The 17,229-nt window shown below is 42.7% G+C and overlaps 1 long non-coding RNA gene across 1 annotated transcript; it reads right to left on the bottom strand.

Annotated features, from left to right (window-relative positions):
- Nucleotides 1-1,109: 1,109 nt before the first annotated feature.
- On the bottom strand, nucleotides 1,110-5,497 carry LOC109503121. The gene is made up of 2 exons (XR_002162019.3): nucleotides 4,349-5,497; nucleotides 1,110-2,486 (listed from the first exon to the last, which is right to left on the bottom strand). It is a non-coding gene; the product is annotated as an uncharacterized LOC109503121 (long non-coding RNA).
- Between the last annotated feature and the right edge of the window lie 11,732 nt (nucleotides 5,498-17,229).

Here is a 17,229-nt window from a genome sequence, read left to right as displayed (position 1 = left end):
TATATATTTTTGAATAAATACTCCAGACAAATATTAACATGAAATAAATCATGTGTCTAGCATATGAGCAAGTATTAATTGAATGTGGGTTAGTTTTGCTAGGATTGATGTCCATTATCCCACATCAACTATATGGAATACTCACAATTGCATTCAATCCTGGGCAAAAAAAGCCTGAAAGCAGATAGGCAGGGTAAGAAATAGGAGCTTTCTTCTAAGTCAGATGAATTGCATCCCAAAAAGTCTGAGATCTCATCACCGCAGTCCCTGGTCATTTCTACCACTGTCTTCTACCCTTTTCTCAGACCAGGATTAGAATGAAGTTCTACCCTTCTCCTCCTCACACTCCATTTTAGAGACATGAAGCTCCTTGTTACATAGCCCTGCTGATTTGAGGCTCCCTGAAAACAAAATGCTTTTGTTTCCAGGGCCCTCCTGAGCAAACACAGCTATTTGGCAAGTCACAGGATGACAGGTAGGAGTCTGGCACTGCTGCCATGGCTTTGATGCTTCCATATCTCTGGGTAACCCCAGGTGCCCTTCTTACTTCTTTAGCCCCTCCAATACTCTTATAACAAGCTCTCTGCATTAAACTCCTCTCTATTTCAAATAGCCGTAGTAGTCTCTGTTCTCATGACTGGACACTGACATCCTGAAACTTTTATAATATAAATTACACAGTGCAATCTTCTCCAGGGAGAAGGGAAGAGGCATTTAAAAAATGAGGGAAATAGATATGCAATCTCAAATGGTGGTGAATACAAGAACAATAACAAATCAGGCTTATTTCAAAAAGGGTTTCTCAAAAAGCTTAAGGGAGCCCTATTGATGCCCACCTCAGCTCTTCATTGTTTCCTCTCAGTGAATTCATTTGAGCTCTCCACATGACTACAAGGCTAGGATGGGTCTGCAATATCTAATCTATCATATACAAGGCTTCTGAGAGAGAGCCCAAATCAGTAGAGCTCAGAAACAAGGAGCTTCCTATCTCTAGGGCAGCATATGGAAAAGAGAAGGAAAGAACTTCATTCCAATCCTGATGCTTGGGTCTCTATAAATAGTCTTCTAAACACTAAAATTTAAAAAAAAAACTGAAAAATTAAAAAGTCTGGGTTTTAATCATACTTTATTTAACCAAACTTCTGTATGTTCACAACACAGCATAAAGAGAGCACTTTCAAAGATGATCAGCAAGCTTTCTCCATCAGTTCCCAACTGGAGCTGGGACTATTCTGTTATCTCAATTCTCTTAAAAACAGTGAGCAAGTAGGAGAGAGAGAGAGAGAGACAGAGAGAGACAGAGAGAGACGGAGAGAGATTGTCCTTAGGAGGTATGCATGAAGCAACAATTACATTTTTTACTTAATAGGATCTTCTGTCCAAATCACTTGAGTAGCATGGCTATTTTTCATCACCAATGTTTTTCCAGCTTTATTGAGATATAATTGACATTGTAACATTGTATAAATTTAACGTCCATAATTGCCATCTCTTTTTTTGTGCCAAGAACATTTAAGATCTACTCTTGCCAACTTTCAAGTGTAGAGTACAGTAAGTACTGTTATCTATAATCACTATGTGGTACATCAGATCCCCAGAATTTATCATCTTCTAACCAGAAGTTTGTACTCTTTGACCCACATCTCCTCATTTGCCCTACTCCCTCCTAATCTTTTTTTAAGTTAGATTCCTCTGGGAATTCTAGTCCATCCTAATTTACTGACTTCACATGAATATTGCAGAAGTTTAGATTTTCTTGAAGATAAACATACATTAAATATCAGTTCATTAAAGTTTAATTGGTTGGTTTTTTCTAGTCTAGTAAAAGCGGTAAGTCTGTCTTTCTAACCAGGGAGGACAAGGATTTAGGTAAGAAAAAGAAAAAAATGGAATAAAAACCACCAATAAAATTGGGACTTGAAGGTAAATTTACAGTTGCAAAGCACATCTTTAGGATATTTTTCAACAACCTGAGTAAAATTGATATTCACATGAGGCCAAAAAGAGCGCAAACCCAAAGCATAAAGTTGATGGCTTCTGAGCAGCAAATCATCAGCAAATCCCAGGTGGGTAAGACAAGAGAGAAAAGGGGACAAAAACACCAAGCTGCAGTAGGTCTTTTGTCTTTTAATGCTTGCAACGCTGTTCCTCAGTGTTCCTTTTGGTTAAGGTCAGCAGCAGCCCCCAGAGCAGCAGTCAGATCCTTCAGCCTGTTGGCTGCTGCCACTGCTACAGCATTTAGAGCTCTGGTGTCTGTGGCGGTGGGACCTGCGTTGCCTGTGGTGGCTCAGACAGCAGCCACCACCCCCAGAGCTACAGCAGCCTCCGCCCCCAGAGCTGGAGCCACAGCCGGAAGAGACTGGGGGGCACTTGGGTGGACATTTAGGGGGACATTTAGGGGTGGGACACTTTTGCAGGCATTTGGGAGGGGGTTGGCACTGCTGCTGGTTCTGCTGACAGGACATCTTGGTGGGATTTCAGCCAACCTGAATGAGAAAACAGAAACATACCCAGAATTAACCTTCAGAGGCATTAAATTTCTCCCTCTTTTGAAATCCTTCCGCAGGGTTGGGGAAGGATATCTAAAATATGTGCACATCTTCGTTATCCATTCATCAGTCAATGGACACTTGGGCTGCGGTGTATATATATATGTGTATATATATATATATATATATATATATATATATATATATATAGACTATCACTCCGCCATAAAAAGCATGAAATCTTGACATTTCCAACAACATGGATGGAGCCAGAGAGTATAATCCTAAGTGAAATAAGTCAGTGATAAAAAGACAAATGGGCGCCTGGGTGGCTCAGTCGGTTGAGCGTCTGACTTCTGCTCAGGTCATGATCTCGCAGTTCGTGAGTTCAAGCCCTGTGTCAGGCTCTGTGCCGACAGCTGGGAGCCTGGAGCCTGTTTTGGATTCTGTGTCTCCCTCTCTCTCTGACCCTCCCCCATTCATGCTCTGTCTCTCTCTGTCTCAAAAAATAAATAAACATTTAAAAAATTAAAAAAAAAGACAAATACCCTATGATTTCATTCATATGTGGAATTTAAGAAATAGAATGAGGAAAAAAAAGGGGGGTGGGAATAAAGAGAGAGGCAAACCAAGAAAAAGACTCTTAGCTATAGAAAACAAACTGATGTTACCAGACGGGAGAGGGGTGGGGGGGATGGGTGAAATAGGTGATGGGGATTAAGAGTGCACTTGTTGTGATGAGCATCAGGTGATGTATGGAAGTATTGAATCACTATATTGTACACCTGAAATTAATATAACACTATGCTAACTGGAATTTAAATAAAAACTTTAAAAAAAAGATCTAAGTGTATGTAAACATAGGTGTTGAAGCATATGGTAATAGCTCTGTTGTTAACTCATTGAACCTATACTAGGTTTAGTGTGTATTTCAAGTAACATCTTCATTCATGAAGATATAAGTGTTTGTAAACTTATGTGTAGCAGCCTGTGTGAATAGACTTACCAACCTCATTGAAACTACTACTTTACTTTTTTAGAGTGGTCTACAGTTCTTGATTCTTTTTTTTTAATTTTTTTAATGTTTATTTATTTTTTAGAGAGGGAGAAAAAGAGAGAGAGAGAGAGAGAGAGAGAGAGAGAGAGAGAGTGTGTGTAAGCAGGGGAGGGTCAGAGAGAAGGAGACACAGAATTTGAAGCAGCATCCAGGCTCCGAGCTGTCAGCACAGAGCCCGACGCAGGGTTCAAACTAACGAGGTGTGAGATCATGACCTGAGCCAAAGTTGGACACTTAACCAACTGAGTCACCCAGGCGCCTCCACAGTTCTTGATTCTTAAGTGATTAAGAACAGCAGCTGAATTCATACATCAAGCAATATCCAAATGCTAGAATGAAATACTAGAATGGATATCTCACGTCCTTTCAAAGACATATTGAGTCCATATATATTGAGATATATATATGTCATAGATGTGTGTGTATGTGTCTGTGTCTGTGTGTATGTATATATGTGTACACACACACACACACACACACACAGTATAAATTGGGGATCTGCACAGTCAGGGAAAAGCTTCCTTCAGAGCAATGGGCTCAGTGTTAGCAGGCCACTCACTGCAAGACTGTATAGTTCTTGGTCATATATCATCTCTGTCTCTGACCACATATATCACCTCCCCCTCTGACCACTAGCCCTCCTAAGTGGTTCCTGCTTGGTCCAGAGCATCAGTCCTGATTTTCTGTCCATGCCCACTGTTCTGTTCCACTCCACGCTCCAGTCTGCCCCTCTCCCAGAATGGCATTCCACCTCCATCTCCACACTGCCCAGTGCCCCCCGGGGTCTCATAGAAACACTCACCCTGGTCTCAGACAACCGCAATCATGTCCCTGAGGAAGCTGAGCAGATGAGGTGCCAGCAGCAGGGACACCTTTTATATGGGCTCCAGGGCTGGGCTTCAGGTGAGCCATGCTTCTGGAAGGAGCAGGACGTGGCTCTTGCACAAGCAAAGCATGTGCAGGTTCTTCCTGACATTCCGTAGCCCATTGGTTCTTTCCACACTGAGCTAGAAGTGGGAACTCCCAACCTCAGGCAGCCTCAGGCAGGGCTTTGGGGGAACAAATATATATGTGGCATTCTGTAAATCATACTCTTCCCCTTGGCTCTGGTTCAGGTTTGTGGAGACCAAATTGCTGCTAGATAGAGTATGCTAGCACCGTGGTCTTTAAAATTCCTTTTCTAAGGAGGTTATGAATGCCTGTCTTTCAACCTCTGTCTTAAACTCACCCTTGTCTATCTTTAAGAAATATCCCTTTGGCCTAGATCCACCTCCACATTGGGATCCAGTAGCTTCTACGCAAGGTTTACCAGGTGCCATGAGGCTTTTCTTCCCAACAGGTTCAGTAATGTTTGGTCTAGTGTCGCAGTCCAGTAATGGGCTGGACAGCCAATGTGTGCATCCCTTCCCAACTCTGCATTCAGTGCTCTCAGTTTGGTAGCTTGAAATCTGCCATGGTGGAAATATTTGCATCTTTGAAATTGGCACCAATTCACATTCCTTTTTTTTTTTCCCAGAAATCCCACTACTTAAACATTTACCAAGATACCACTTCCCAGGGCTCAATCCACTCCCCTGGAGTAAACATTACTCTTTTCATTGGGTCAAGTCCATGAATCTGTGTGTGGGAATAAAGCCTTCAATCAAGGCACCAAAAATCTTTTACAGAGCTGCTTCTCTAAGAATCCTTCAGATTGGATCTTGGAGGTTAGCATATTTGTACTTGTACTTGGGTCAGCCTAGGGAGGTGGAGATATAAAATGGTCTTATGTATGGGCACGTCTTGATTCTTGTTGAGAGTTGTGTCATGACTCTGCTCTGTCCCATGGAGTCCCCCCATGGAGACAACAATGAGAAGTCTGGTAGCCCTGTCTATGTTTCCACTAAGTTATAACCCTTCTCAGAAAGTCTCCCTCCCTCCTCTCCTTTCCTCCGATCTCTCTCTCTCTCTCTTTCCCTCCCTCTTTCTCCTCCAATATGTCTCTCTCTTTCTCTTGTTCACATACATGGACACACACACACACACACACACACACTCACTCACACACACAGAGACATAGGCACACATGCACCATGGTAACCATTAAGGAAACGCATGAGTTTTCTTAACATACAAGAAAATTAGGATACGGAAAGAGTTCTTCCCATAATTAGAAAAACAAACTAAAAAATGACACAAAAACATAACCCTTTCTTCTATCTCAGACCACAGACACCTAAGATGAGAAAATTTAGTGTTGAATGCTCCCAATTATGGAAAGTTCCTCTTGATAGCCAACTCTTTCCATGTATTTTCATAAGATACATTTGTTTATGTACAAATAAACAAAATACCTCTCACAAAGTACCTTCTCACAAAGTACCTCTAGAAACATCTATCATGAAAAATAGGTGCCTGATGATGACAAGGTTGATACTAGTGTTTTGATGATGAATGTGATACCAAGGACAAAGATGATTCAGTTCCAAGCTTGCATTCCTTCCCTGCAAGGACCAGGAACTAACTGCCTTTGTGTAACTTGGGCAACAAACTCAGAATGCATGTGCTGGGTAGGGTGGGAAAGAGTTTCCTGGCAAGCATCACTCTAGGAATGGCCTTCTGTCACTCAATTTTACAATACTCTCTGGCATACAGTACAGTGATTTACCATGTCTATACGTTATGCTATGCTCACCACTAGTGTAGTCACTGTCTGTCACTATACAACATTATTACACTATTATTGACTATATTCCCTATGCCGTACTTTTCACCCATATGACTTATTTATTTCATGACTAAAAGTGTGTACCTTTAACCTTTAGTATTCACTAATGTCTGCACAAGTAAGCATCATAAGCAAAGTGACTAATAAGCAGAAAAAAATAATAGGAAGGCTCAAGAGTGTGACCACTTGCAAGAGTGTGACCACCATGTTTGTTTCAGAGGTTCAAGATCTTGGGAAAGATGCAGAATCAAGAGGCAGAATCTCAGAGGTGCCTGGGTGGCTCAGTCAGTTAGGCACTGGACTTCAGCTGAGGTCATGATCTCATGGTTCATGGGTTCGAGCCACGCATCAGGCTCTGTGCTGACAGCTCAGAGCCTGAAGCCTGCTTCAGATTCTGTGTCTCCCTCTCTCTCTGCTCCTCCCTTGTTCAAGCTCTGTATCTCTGTCAAAAATAAATAAGCTTAAAATTTTTTTTGGAAAAAAAAAAAAGAGGCAGAGTCTCCTAACAGGATGGACTTAGGGGCAGCAGTGAGATCTCTAAGACTTATGTTGATGTTTTTGATGGACCAGATGAGGAAGATAAGGTTGAAAAGGTAAAATGTAGGCACAGGCCCTAACTAACTTGTAACCCAATAATTTTTAAGTAATTTTGTTCCCTTTATCCGTAGCAGGGAGCCATAGTTCCAAGTGTGGGAGCAGAGTCCAATTTCTGGCCTTACTACCACCTTCACTTGTGACTTTGCAACAGTGACGTCACCTCTCCACACCTCAGTTTCTTCAGCTGTCCTCCTTCCAAACTCAAAGAATCAGTCTTCCAAAGACCTCAAATGTTATTCAGAAAAGTATGTACATAACTGTCTCAACAAATTCTAAAAAATACTTAATAAAATTCAATATTAGATCTCAAAAAAAGATCTTAGAAAATTCTGAGAAATAAGATTATCTGTGAGATGATGAACACAATTTGTTTCACATAAGCAAAAATCATAATGTGCCAATTACCGTTATAAATTAGTTTGCTGAAATTTTAACAAATTAAATAGTATAGAAACATGTATATGATATATATGTAAAAGAAAGAATGACACAAAACTATCATCAAAGTAAAATAAAATAATTGATCTGAATATTGTTAGAATTAGTAAGAAAATTCTGTCAATTGGCCACATGCTATAAATAGGCAAACCCTGGGTTCAGTCTATGAGCTCAAGTCGCCCTTTATGTAAAGCCACTAACCATGAAATATTTAAATCACCTGAATAAAAATTATTCAGGACTCATATGAATGAACCTAGAAAGTCACCTACAAAAGAGTTGAATTATGAAGAATCATGCCATTCTCTTCTAAGGGAAGAGCAATTTATATAATTAATAAAATAACCAATCAAATTTGTAGCATTTGTTAGAGACACAAATGACTACATTATGTAACTTAATGAATTTCAAAATCACATGTGAGCAATAAGAAAATATAAGAGCTTAGAGATAAACTGGTAATAGTTATTTAAAAATTCACAAAATAGAGGGGCACCTGAGTGGCTCACTCAGTTGAGCGGCTGACTTCAGCTCCAGTCATAATCTCATTCGTGGGTGAGCCCTGCTTTGAGCTCCCACTGTCATCTCAGAGCCTGCTTCAGATCCTCTCTTTCTGCCCCTCCCCCACTTGCACGTGCTCGCTGGCTCTTTCTCTCTTTCTGTCTCTCTCAAAAATCAACAAACATTGGGGTGCCTGGGTGGCTCAGTCAGGTAAGCATCTGGCTTTGGCTCAGGTCATGATATCGCGGTTTGTGAGTTCAAGCCCTGCATCCAGCTCTGTGCTGACAGCTCAGAGCCTAGCGCCTGCTTTGGATTCTGTGTCTCCCTCTCTCTCTGCTCCTCCCCTGTTCATGCTCTGTGTCTCTTTTTCTCTCAAAAATAAATTTAAAAAATGAATAAACATGTTTTTTTAATTCACAAAATAGAGAATTCAAAGAAACAATAAATATTTGGAAAAACGTTGACTCTCCCAAATAAAGAAATACAAATGAAAACAATAAAATATAATTTTATACCCATCATTGATTATTTTAAAGAGATACTCTCCAATTCTGTGTTAGAGCCATTAAAACCACCCTCTTACATAGTTCTGTTATAAAATCTTTATAATGAATTCTAAATTGGGACATTGAATCTTAGAAAATATTCTAAAATTCAAACAAAACTTCAGAATTTTAAGATGTTAAGCTTTGTGTTATTTACAATCATAAACACACAAACCATCTCTAGAACAAGGGTAGAAAAATAAAATGTTGATTAAATAAGAAGTGGTCATGATATAGGAGGTGATACCTTGAAGACTCTGCTACTGTGTCTGGGTCTATCCACTCCTGGTCTGAACCCTCTGCCCCAACAGATGCATCCCTGCTTTTGCTGCCATCATCTGAAGTAGCTCTGACTTGAAGATTGAATGGATCTCGCATTTGCTTCACATGGCAATGGAAGAGGTACACAAAATTAAAGATCTCATTATAACAGTTTCTGAGGATCCCAGCTCTGAGAAGGGGCTTCAATAAAATGGAATAAAACACAACTCTGATCATACAATTTGAACTTTATTGTTGAATAAGGTTAAAAGATCAAGAGCAAGTCTGGTTCCATACTAAACTTTGGGGATTATAAATCCACTGAGAATTCCAGCTGGAAAACCTCTTTAGTCTACATAAAGCATGATGAACCCAGGAGGTAGAGGGTAAAAAGATCAACAAAGAGAAAAAAGCATCTGGCCTGGGAAGGCCCAGGAATATCTGGCTTTTCCTTCTTTGCTCTTCAGTGGTCCCCAAGGTCGCTAGTCAGCAGCAACCCACAGAGCCCTGGCAGCAGCTGGAGCCTCCAAGGACTCACATTCATAGTGCCGGCTCTGAAAGAAGAGACGGGGCCTGTAGTGACCCAGACAGCTACTGCCACCCCCAGATATGAAGCCACTGTAGGAAGAGACTGGAGGGTGACATGAGGCTGGGCACTGGGGTGAGGAACGCTTTGGAGGGGTTGGTATTGCTGCTGGTTCTGTTGGCAGGACATCAATAGAGCAGAAGTCCAATACTGAGAAAGAATACAAAATATTTTCATGTGCACTAAGCTAATCTAAGTAGTGTTACACCCCACTTTTACATCTTTTCGCCTAAAAATGAGTTAACCTTAGAAAACATTTAAGAAGTCATCCTGCAATTTCAATAAGTTTTATGTTGATCTATGCACTAAAGACAATGTTCTTTCATTCCACTTCCCAGATGAATTCTGTGTCTGGAGGGAATTAAGAGAGAGTGGCACCAGCCTTTCCAGACTTGCATGAGGACCCTGTACCTGGGTAGAAAAGGGCACTCTTCAGAGACGCGCCTTTAGGAAGTGAGTCCCAGAGCAAAGCTGACATAGACTTAAGTACAGCTACTCTTCCCCATCCAGGAAAAGTGCCAGTTCCAGATGAGGCTCCTGACAAGTGTCATCAAGAAACATGGCATTTCTCGGAGCACCTGTGTGGCTCAGTAGTTAAGTGTCCAACTTTGGCTCAGGTCCTGATCTCACTGTTCATGAGTCTAAGCCCCATGTTGGGCCCCATGCTGACAGCTCAGGAGGCTGAAGCCTGCTTCGGATTCTGTGTCTCCCTCTCTCTCTGCCCCTTCCCCACTCATGCTCTCTCTCTCAAAACTAAACAAATACTTAAAAATTAAAAAAAAAGAAACATTGCACTTCTATATTCCTATGTTAAAAAGTTGATTGTATTTTAGATACAAATAAAACAAATTCATTTCATATGTTTCCTCAAATATCACCTTCTCATGGCTGTATGATGGCTCCACCCATTCCTCCTCTGAAAACTCACCAGTTATGTCTCCATTCCTGCCCAAAATCTACCCAGGGCTTCCAAAAACATTCACCCTGGGCAGTGTTGTTTGCAGGTATCAGGACAGTGGGCAGGTATCAGGACATCTTTTATAGGAGAGCCAGATGTAGGCTCTGAGGTGAGCTATGGCCCTGGGTGAGGCAGATGGCAGCATCACACAACTGCTCTGTGTGCTGGGTTATCCCTGACATTCACCTGCTCCTTGCTCTGTCTCCTAAAGTCCTCCATCCAGCTGCCCTAAGACTATGGTCTCCAGTTGCCCAAAGCTAGAGTCAGGGTTCCTGACTGGGCATTTCTCAAGATAGAATCCCAATGACTGAGCCTTGGGACCATGTTCTGTTTGCTCAGGTCACCATAATCTTATATCTAGTATCACAAGGCATGGTATGTGACTGGCAGTTCTTATCTGGGTCATCTGAAAACATAAAGCAGATGTATAGTTGTTCAAGGACAAAGTATTATATAATAAGAAGACAGAGCCATGACTGCCAGTGGGTTATTGTAAATTAAGGCTCAAAACTATCATAATATAATTGGAAATGATATATATGTATTGGCTGATGTGGAGAACAAAGACTAAAGAAATGTAGGAAAAATTAAATTTCTTTACAACTTGCAGCCCATTTATAAATATTTGGGGCAAGCAGAGTGACCATCCTCAAGGAACTTACAACTATCTTATTGTTAAGGTTTTGCTAAAGGCAAAAAGCAAACTTAGCTTGACATTAGCCAGACCTCCAGGATCCTCTAAGTCTTTAACATATGAAAATCCTTTGGTAAAATTCCCTTATCTCTACCCCCACAAGTTATTTTTTGACAGTCATCCTTCAAACATATGCTCCCCGATATATATATATATATATATATATATATATATATATATATACATATCTGAAGGGTCTCATGACTAAGGTTTTGCTGTACAGTAGTAAATGACCTTATCTTAACAGCACTAGCCCCTCAAGGCCGTGGAACCCTTGTGTCCAAATTCCTTAGAGACTTATGCTATCCCTAAACCCCACAACTAAAAAGTATATAATGAATTGCTCCTCACAGTTACAGTGCAGTCCTTTCTGAGCACAGATCCTGTCCCCATGCTTTAATAAAACCACCTTTTTGGACCAAGATGTCTCAAGAATTCTTTCTTCACTGCTCCTGAACCCCCACGTTACATCACATCACTGGGTAAACAGTAAAACTCAGTTATTTAGAGTTGAGGGGTCCCCAACCATGAAAATATTGCAGTACATGTTCTCAGTGTTACAGAACCAGGCTGAAACGCTGGCGGAAAAACCAAATGGCACTTGGAGATCATGGTGGATTGGAGATTTATTTAACACCAGCGGGCTCAGAGGAGACTGTTTCTCAAAGGTCTGAGCCCAGAATGCAAGTGGGGAGGGTAATTTATAGCCAACAGCCTCCATATCTGTGGGAGTTTTCACACGCACAGCAAACAAAGGAAGAAGAAACCGGAGGAGGGGTCTCTAAGCTAGAGACCAGAGTTTGTTTTAGTCCAGTCAGCCATCTTTGGTGTACTTTATCCACTTCTCCAACATTCCCCCCTTTGATGCATTTAAAAAAAAAAAACTTTTAGTAGGCATCACCTTTCAGTTTTACAGGTTGGTACTTTCAGAAGGCTAAGATATGTGCAGTAGTTTGGCAAGCAACAGCGTTTTCAATAAAACGTACCATGGCATTCAGTATACAGGGGTCAATGGATACAAGTAAAATTATGGAGAGGAGGGCCCCACCAGGGCAGGTAGCCAGGATGCCCAATCTGTGAGATCCCATCCTTTCCACTGATTGATACTTTCCTGTTGTCTACATTGAATTTTTTCCTTGAGTTCCTTAACCTTAGTTGTAACTATTCCTGACTGGTTTATGAAATAGCAACATTCCTCCCCCAGAAATATGCAATTCCCTCCTTTTTCTGAAGTGAGGAAGTCGAGGGCTTGCCTATTTTGGAGGGTCACTGCCACCAGAGAGTTTATTTCGCTTTGTAAGGTTACCAGAGAATCTGCCACCTGTTCCATGTCTTCATTTAGCTCTTGAGATAGTCTATGGTATAGTCCAATGGATGAATCTATGCCCCCTATTCCGGTTCCTATTCCTGTCACTATCAGAACAGGTAGCAGGACTGCCTATTTAGCCTGGGACTTGGGGCTAAAGGCTGTTAGGTGCTGATCTTCAGTGTATACTGATATCTCTGGGGTTAGGAAGACAGAATAACATATCTGAGTCCAGTTGGCCTCTAAGCATCGGTAGGCTGAATTAGAACATAGATACAACACCCCAGGGGTTGAACATAGGGTTGCATTACTCTTTAAGGTTATATTTCTTCCGTATAGAGAGGTACCGTTCATCACCACTACTGTGGTGACTGCGGCGGCAGTGACCACAGTGGCAGTGGCGGCACCGACTGTGGTGGTGACTGTGGCAATAGCTACTGTGGCAGTGGCGACTACTGTGGTGGCAACTGTGGCAGAAATGGCTGTGGTGGCAGTGACTGCAGTGGCAACTGTGGCGCCGGCTGCAGCACAGACCGCGGTGGTGACTGTGGTCTTGGTGGCGAGACAGATGGGGGAGGAGTTTCAAGCTCAGGGGCAGTGGGGAGGGAGCTTGGTGAGTCATAAGGAGGTGGAAAGACAATATCTTCCTGTGCATCTCCTTTAAATATTAGAGGAGTGGTGCGTTGCTTCTTTGGCTTCCTGGGTGAGCCTCCGGATAAAGTGGCTAAAACCTTTGCCTGGCTCTGTTTGCTAACGATGAATCACACCCAAGGCGGGGGGGATTTTGGACAATTTCAGGCCAGGAGTCAATGTATGGAAATTGATCAGAGTGGCCTGGGTTCCCTGTGACTATTAGCCAAACCTGCTGCACTATTTGAGCATCTAATGTCCCTTCTGGGGGCCATCTTACATTGAATATGGGCCATTCTAGTTCACAAAAGGTCCTTAACTTCTTGAGTGTCATTTTCACCCCATAATCTCCTGAAAATCCCTTTTTAAAATTTTTGAGCATGACCTCTAAAATCATAGGCTTACACTGTTTTGATCCCATTATTAATTTCTTTCTCCTGTTTGGTGTCACAAAGACAAAGGGACGGTATCCCCTCGGATGAGAGGACCAATCAGATACTCTTCTAGTTGTGTTCCCAAGGGTAACTTTAGGTGAGGTTTGGCCATAAGGGACTCAGCTTTGTGACATGCGATCAGAATCTGATCCGATACTGCCCTAGACCTTATACGCTCACCACAACACAGGACAGCCCATTCAGACTCCATAGACTTTTGGGGACCTTAAGAGTGACTGTCCGTGGAGGCACAAACTTGAAATCAACTGGCAAGCCTGGCTGAGTAGCACATTCACACACACACACACACACACACACACACACACACGAGTCTATTACATTCCCTCCCACAAAATTCTCTACCTGTGAGACCTGTTAAGGCCTCCAGGAATTGATCCGGTCCCCCTTCCACCCTTTTGGGTGGGCCTGACTTCTTTGGGGCCTGGCCTTACCGGTTCCAAGATCGGGTCCAGGTCCTCACCTACCAGGTCTCTTTGAGTCTGTGCAGGAACAATTGAGCTGGGCCAGCCAGAGGCAACTGAGAAGGAGACGGCTGAAATTCAGGCAGGGCGTGCCTTCTCCCTTGCCATCTCTCACTAGTCACCGCCTCGCTGTTTTCCCAAACCGGTGGCAACAATGGGCCAGCGCGGTTGGGTTTCCCAGTCAGAGAACCAAGTGTGATATGGAACCAGGCTGGAATGCTGGCAGAAAAACCAAGTGGCACTCTGAGATCTTGGTGGATTGGAGATTTATTTTACACGGCAGGCTCAGAGGAGACTGTTTCTCCAAAGGTCTGAGCCCAGAATGCAAGTGAGGAGGGTAATTTATAGCTGACAGCCTCCGTATCTGTGGAGGTTTTCATGCGCACAGCAAACAAAAGAAGAAGAACCCGGAGGAGGGGGTCTCTAGCTAGAGACCAGAGTTTGTTTTAGCCCTGTTGGCCATCTTTGGCGTACTTTATTTACTTCTCCAACACCAGAAAACAAGAAAGGCTAAAGGCAGTTAAATTTCTTTTTTTTTTCTTTTTTTTTTTTAATTTTTTTTTTCAACGTTTATTTATTTTTGGGACAGAGAGAGACAGAGCATGAACGGGGGAAGGGCAGAGAGAGAGGGATACACAGAATCAGAAACAGGCTCCAGGCTCCGAGCCATCAGCCCAGAGCCCGACGCGGGGCTCGAACTCACAGACCGCGAGATCGTGACCTGGCTGAAGTCGGACGCTTAACCGACTGCGCCACCCAGGCGCCCCTAAAGGCAGTTAAATTTAGACCCCGAGACTTTTGGGGTAGGTCCTCTGCAGGTTTATCTCCCTTCATCCCCTGTCCTTCCTCCCCCTCTGCTCATTATTTTCAGCCAGATTCTCTGAATGGTGTTCCTTCCCTCTGAGAGGAGGTTCAGGACCTCCCTCCTGCATCAGTGGCCAGTGTGTGTGTTTGGGGGTTGGGGGTAGCTCCACACTGTCACAATTTTCCCTTATCCATAAGGCTAGGTCGGGGTAGCTGTCTCCAGGGAGACCCTTATCATGCCCAAATGCCACAGTGAATCAGCCTTTTATAATTGCTTTCTGAGAACCCCAGCCTGGGTGCCTCACCTACTCTTCCCCCTCAGATTTGCCTCAGAGCACTTGGCCTTTGCTGTTGTTAGAGCCCTTGGAAGTGACATACTGGGTACCAGCGTATGAATTTTCATGTTGAAAGTCACTCTTACGACTCTTCCAAGTATACTGGATCACAGCTGGTGAGACTGTAGTTCTGTTTCCAGATACTCTGGGATTCAACTACCTTTTCTAGACGACCATACTCCAAAAGGGAAAAAAATGTCAGATAATAATGATTAGGTGACCAGACCTTGAAACAAGACTGCTTGGGTTGGAGTCCCTACCATGCAACAGCTGGGTGACCTTGAGCTACTTACTTAACTAGTTTCCTACCTTCCTCAGTTTCTACCTTGCTTTTCTTTGCATGCAGACTATTCATTTTCATTTGGAGTTGATATATGTATTTTGAGAAAGAGAGAGAGTGAGTGTTATGCCCAGAATTCACGATCCCCAAAGACCACCACGGAGCTGAGTCCAATGCAAAAGCAAAGAGCCTTTATTTGAGCTAGCTCAAGCTCAATCCCCTACCTGCACTGATGCAGCGGTGAGATGCCAGAGAGAGCCAGCGAGTTTCAAAAGCACAAAGGTTTTTATAGGGGTCTAGGGGCAGTTGGTGAGGTAATGGCTGTGGCCTTAGCCAACTGGCTGGAGAAGGGTCGTGGCCTCAGACGATTGGCTGGGGAAGGGTTGGAGTCCCGTTATGCAGGTTGCCGGGCGTGTTTTGATCAGGAAGTTTGAATGGGTGAGCAGGAGGTTATTCAAGGGGAGGAGGTTTGAGGTTTCTGCAGTTTTCCTGGAAAGGGGGCCATGTCGGGGACATAGTCACTCAAGATGGAAGACACAGAACACGATGGAATCAGCCGGCGTAGGTCCGCTCTTTCATGAGCACAGAGGAGGGGCAGAGTGAGAGAATCATAAGCAGGTTCCAGGCTGATAGCTAGAACTTGGGGAACTGTGAGATCATGACCTGAGCTGAAATCAAGGGATGGACAGATGCTTAACTGAGCCACCCAGGCTTCCCTGAAGGTTATTCATTTTATGTTGATTTCACAACCTGCTGTTTTGCTAACTCTTTTTGTTTTTTGGTAGCAGTACCATTGACTTCTAAGGGTATTCTGGCTATATCATTACTTCATTTGCAAATAGAGTTAATCTTACCTTATTCTTTCAAATTCTAATGTCTCTAATTGTTTTCTCTTGTATAATTTCATTGGCTAATATCTTAAATACAATGTTGAAAGGCATTGGAGATAGTGAGCATATTTTTTTCTGAATCTAATGTAGGAATTTCTAGATTTTCCCCAGTTCCATTCTGGATTTTGGCCTGAATTATATGTATTTAAGGCATGATTTTTTTTTAACTTACAAGTGTAAGTGTCTCTTAGTTTTCTTATTTTCTTTTTTTTTTATTTTTTTTTAATGTTTATTTATTTTTGAGACAGAGAGAGACAGAGCATGAACGGGGGAGAGGCAGAGAGAGAGGGAGACACAGAATCCGAAGCAGGCTCCAGGCTCCGAGTCATCAGCCCAGAGCCTGACGCGGGGCTCGAATTCACGGACCGCGAGATCGTGACCTGAGTTGAAGTCAGACGCTTAACCGACTGAGTCACCCAGGCGCCCCTAGTGTTCTTATTTTCTAAATATTCACTGATTTATTTCATTGTAGTCAGAGAACAGTATCTGTATTCTTTATAATACGGGATTTTCTAAAGATGATCTTCGCAGACTTACAACAGTCTTTTTTGCATGAAAGCTTTGTGGACATTTGAAGATTAGCTGCATTCTCAACTGTCAGGTCAAGTGTTCAGTACATTTATTAGATCTGCCTTATTGAGTGTAAGTTTAGATTCTTTCTATCTTTCTTTAGTGGGTGCTCTTTATTCCTCATGTACCCTGTAATTTCTGTCCCATACAAGGTTCTGTATAGTAATTGGTGTATATAGTTATAATATTTTCAATGTTAATAATTTCCCTTAGCAAAACAAAATGTCTTTAAAACACTTTGAAACTGGAATTTTACATCATCAAATAGATTGATGAGGGAGTAGAAGAAAAGCTGAGGACAAAGCACAAGCTACAACACGTCCACCCCCAAGGGATGTGTGTGACATTCCTCAGGCTCTTCTGGCTGCCCAAGGACAAAGGAAAGGGGGAAACAAATGGTTAACTGATAGAGATCACAGTCGTGCAGGACAGAAGTCTCCATCAGTTCACATATATCTTAGTGATGAGGTTTTGGAGTGGTGGTGGTGTTATGCCCAGAATTCGTGATCCCCAAAGACCACTAGGGAGCCGAGTCCGATGCAAAAGCAAAGAGCCTTTATTCGAGCTAGCTCGAGCTCAATCCCCTACCTGCACCGACGCAGCGGTGAGATACCAGGGAAAGAGAGCGAGTTTCAAAAGGACAAAGGTTTTATTGGGGCCTGGGG

The sequence above is a fragment of the Felis catus genome, chromosome C1 (assembly GCF_018350175.1).
Source record: "Felis catus isolate Fca126 chromosome C1, F.catus_Fca126_mat1.0, whole genome shotgun sequence".
Lineage (NCBI taxonomy): Eukaryota > Metazoa > Chordata > Mammalia > Carnivora > Felidae > Felis > Felis catus.
Note: the sequence above shows the minus strand (reverse complement) of the source record. Positions and strands in the feature narration are given on the sequence as shown.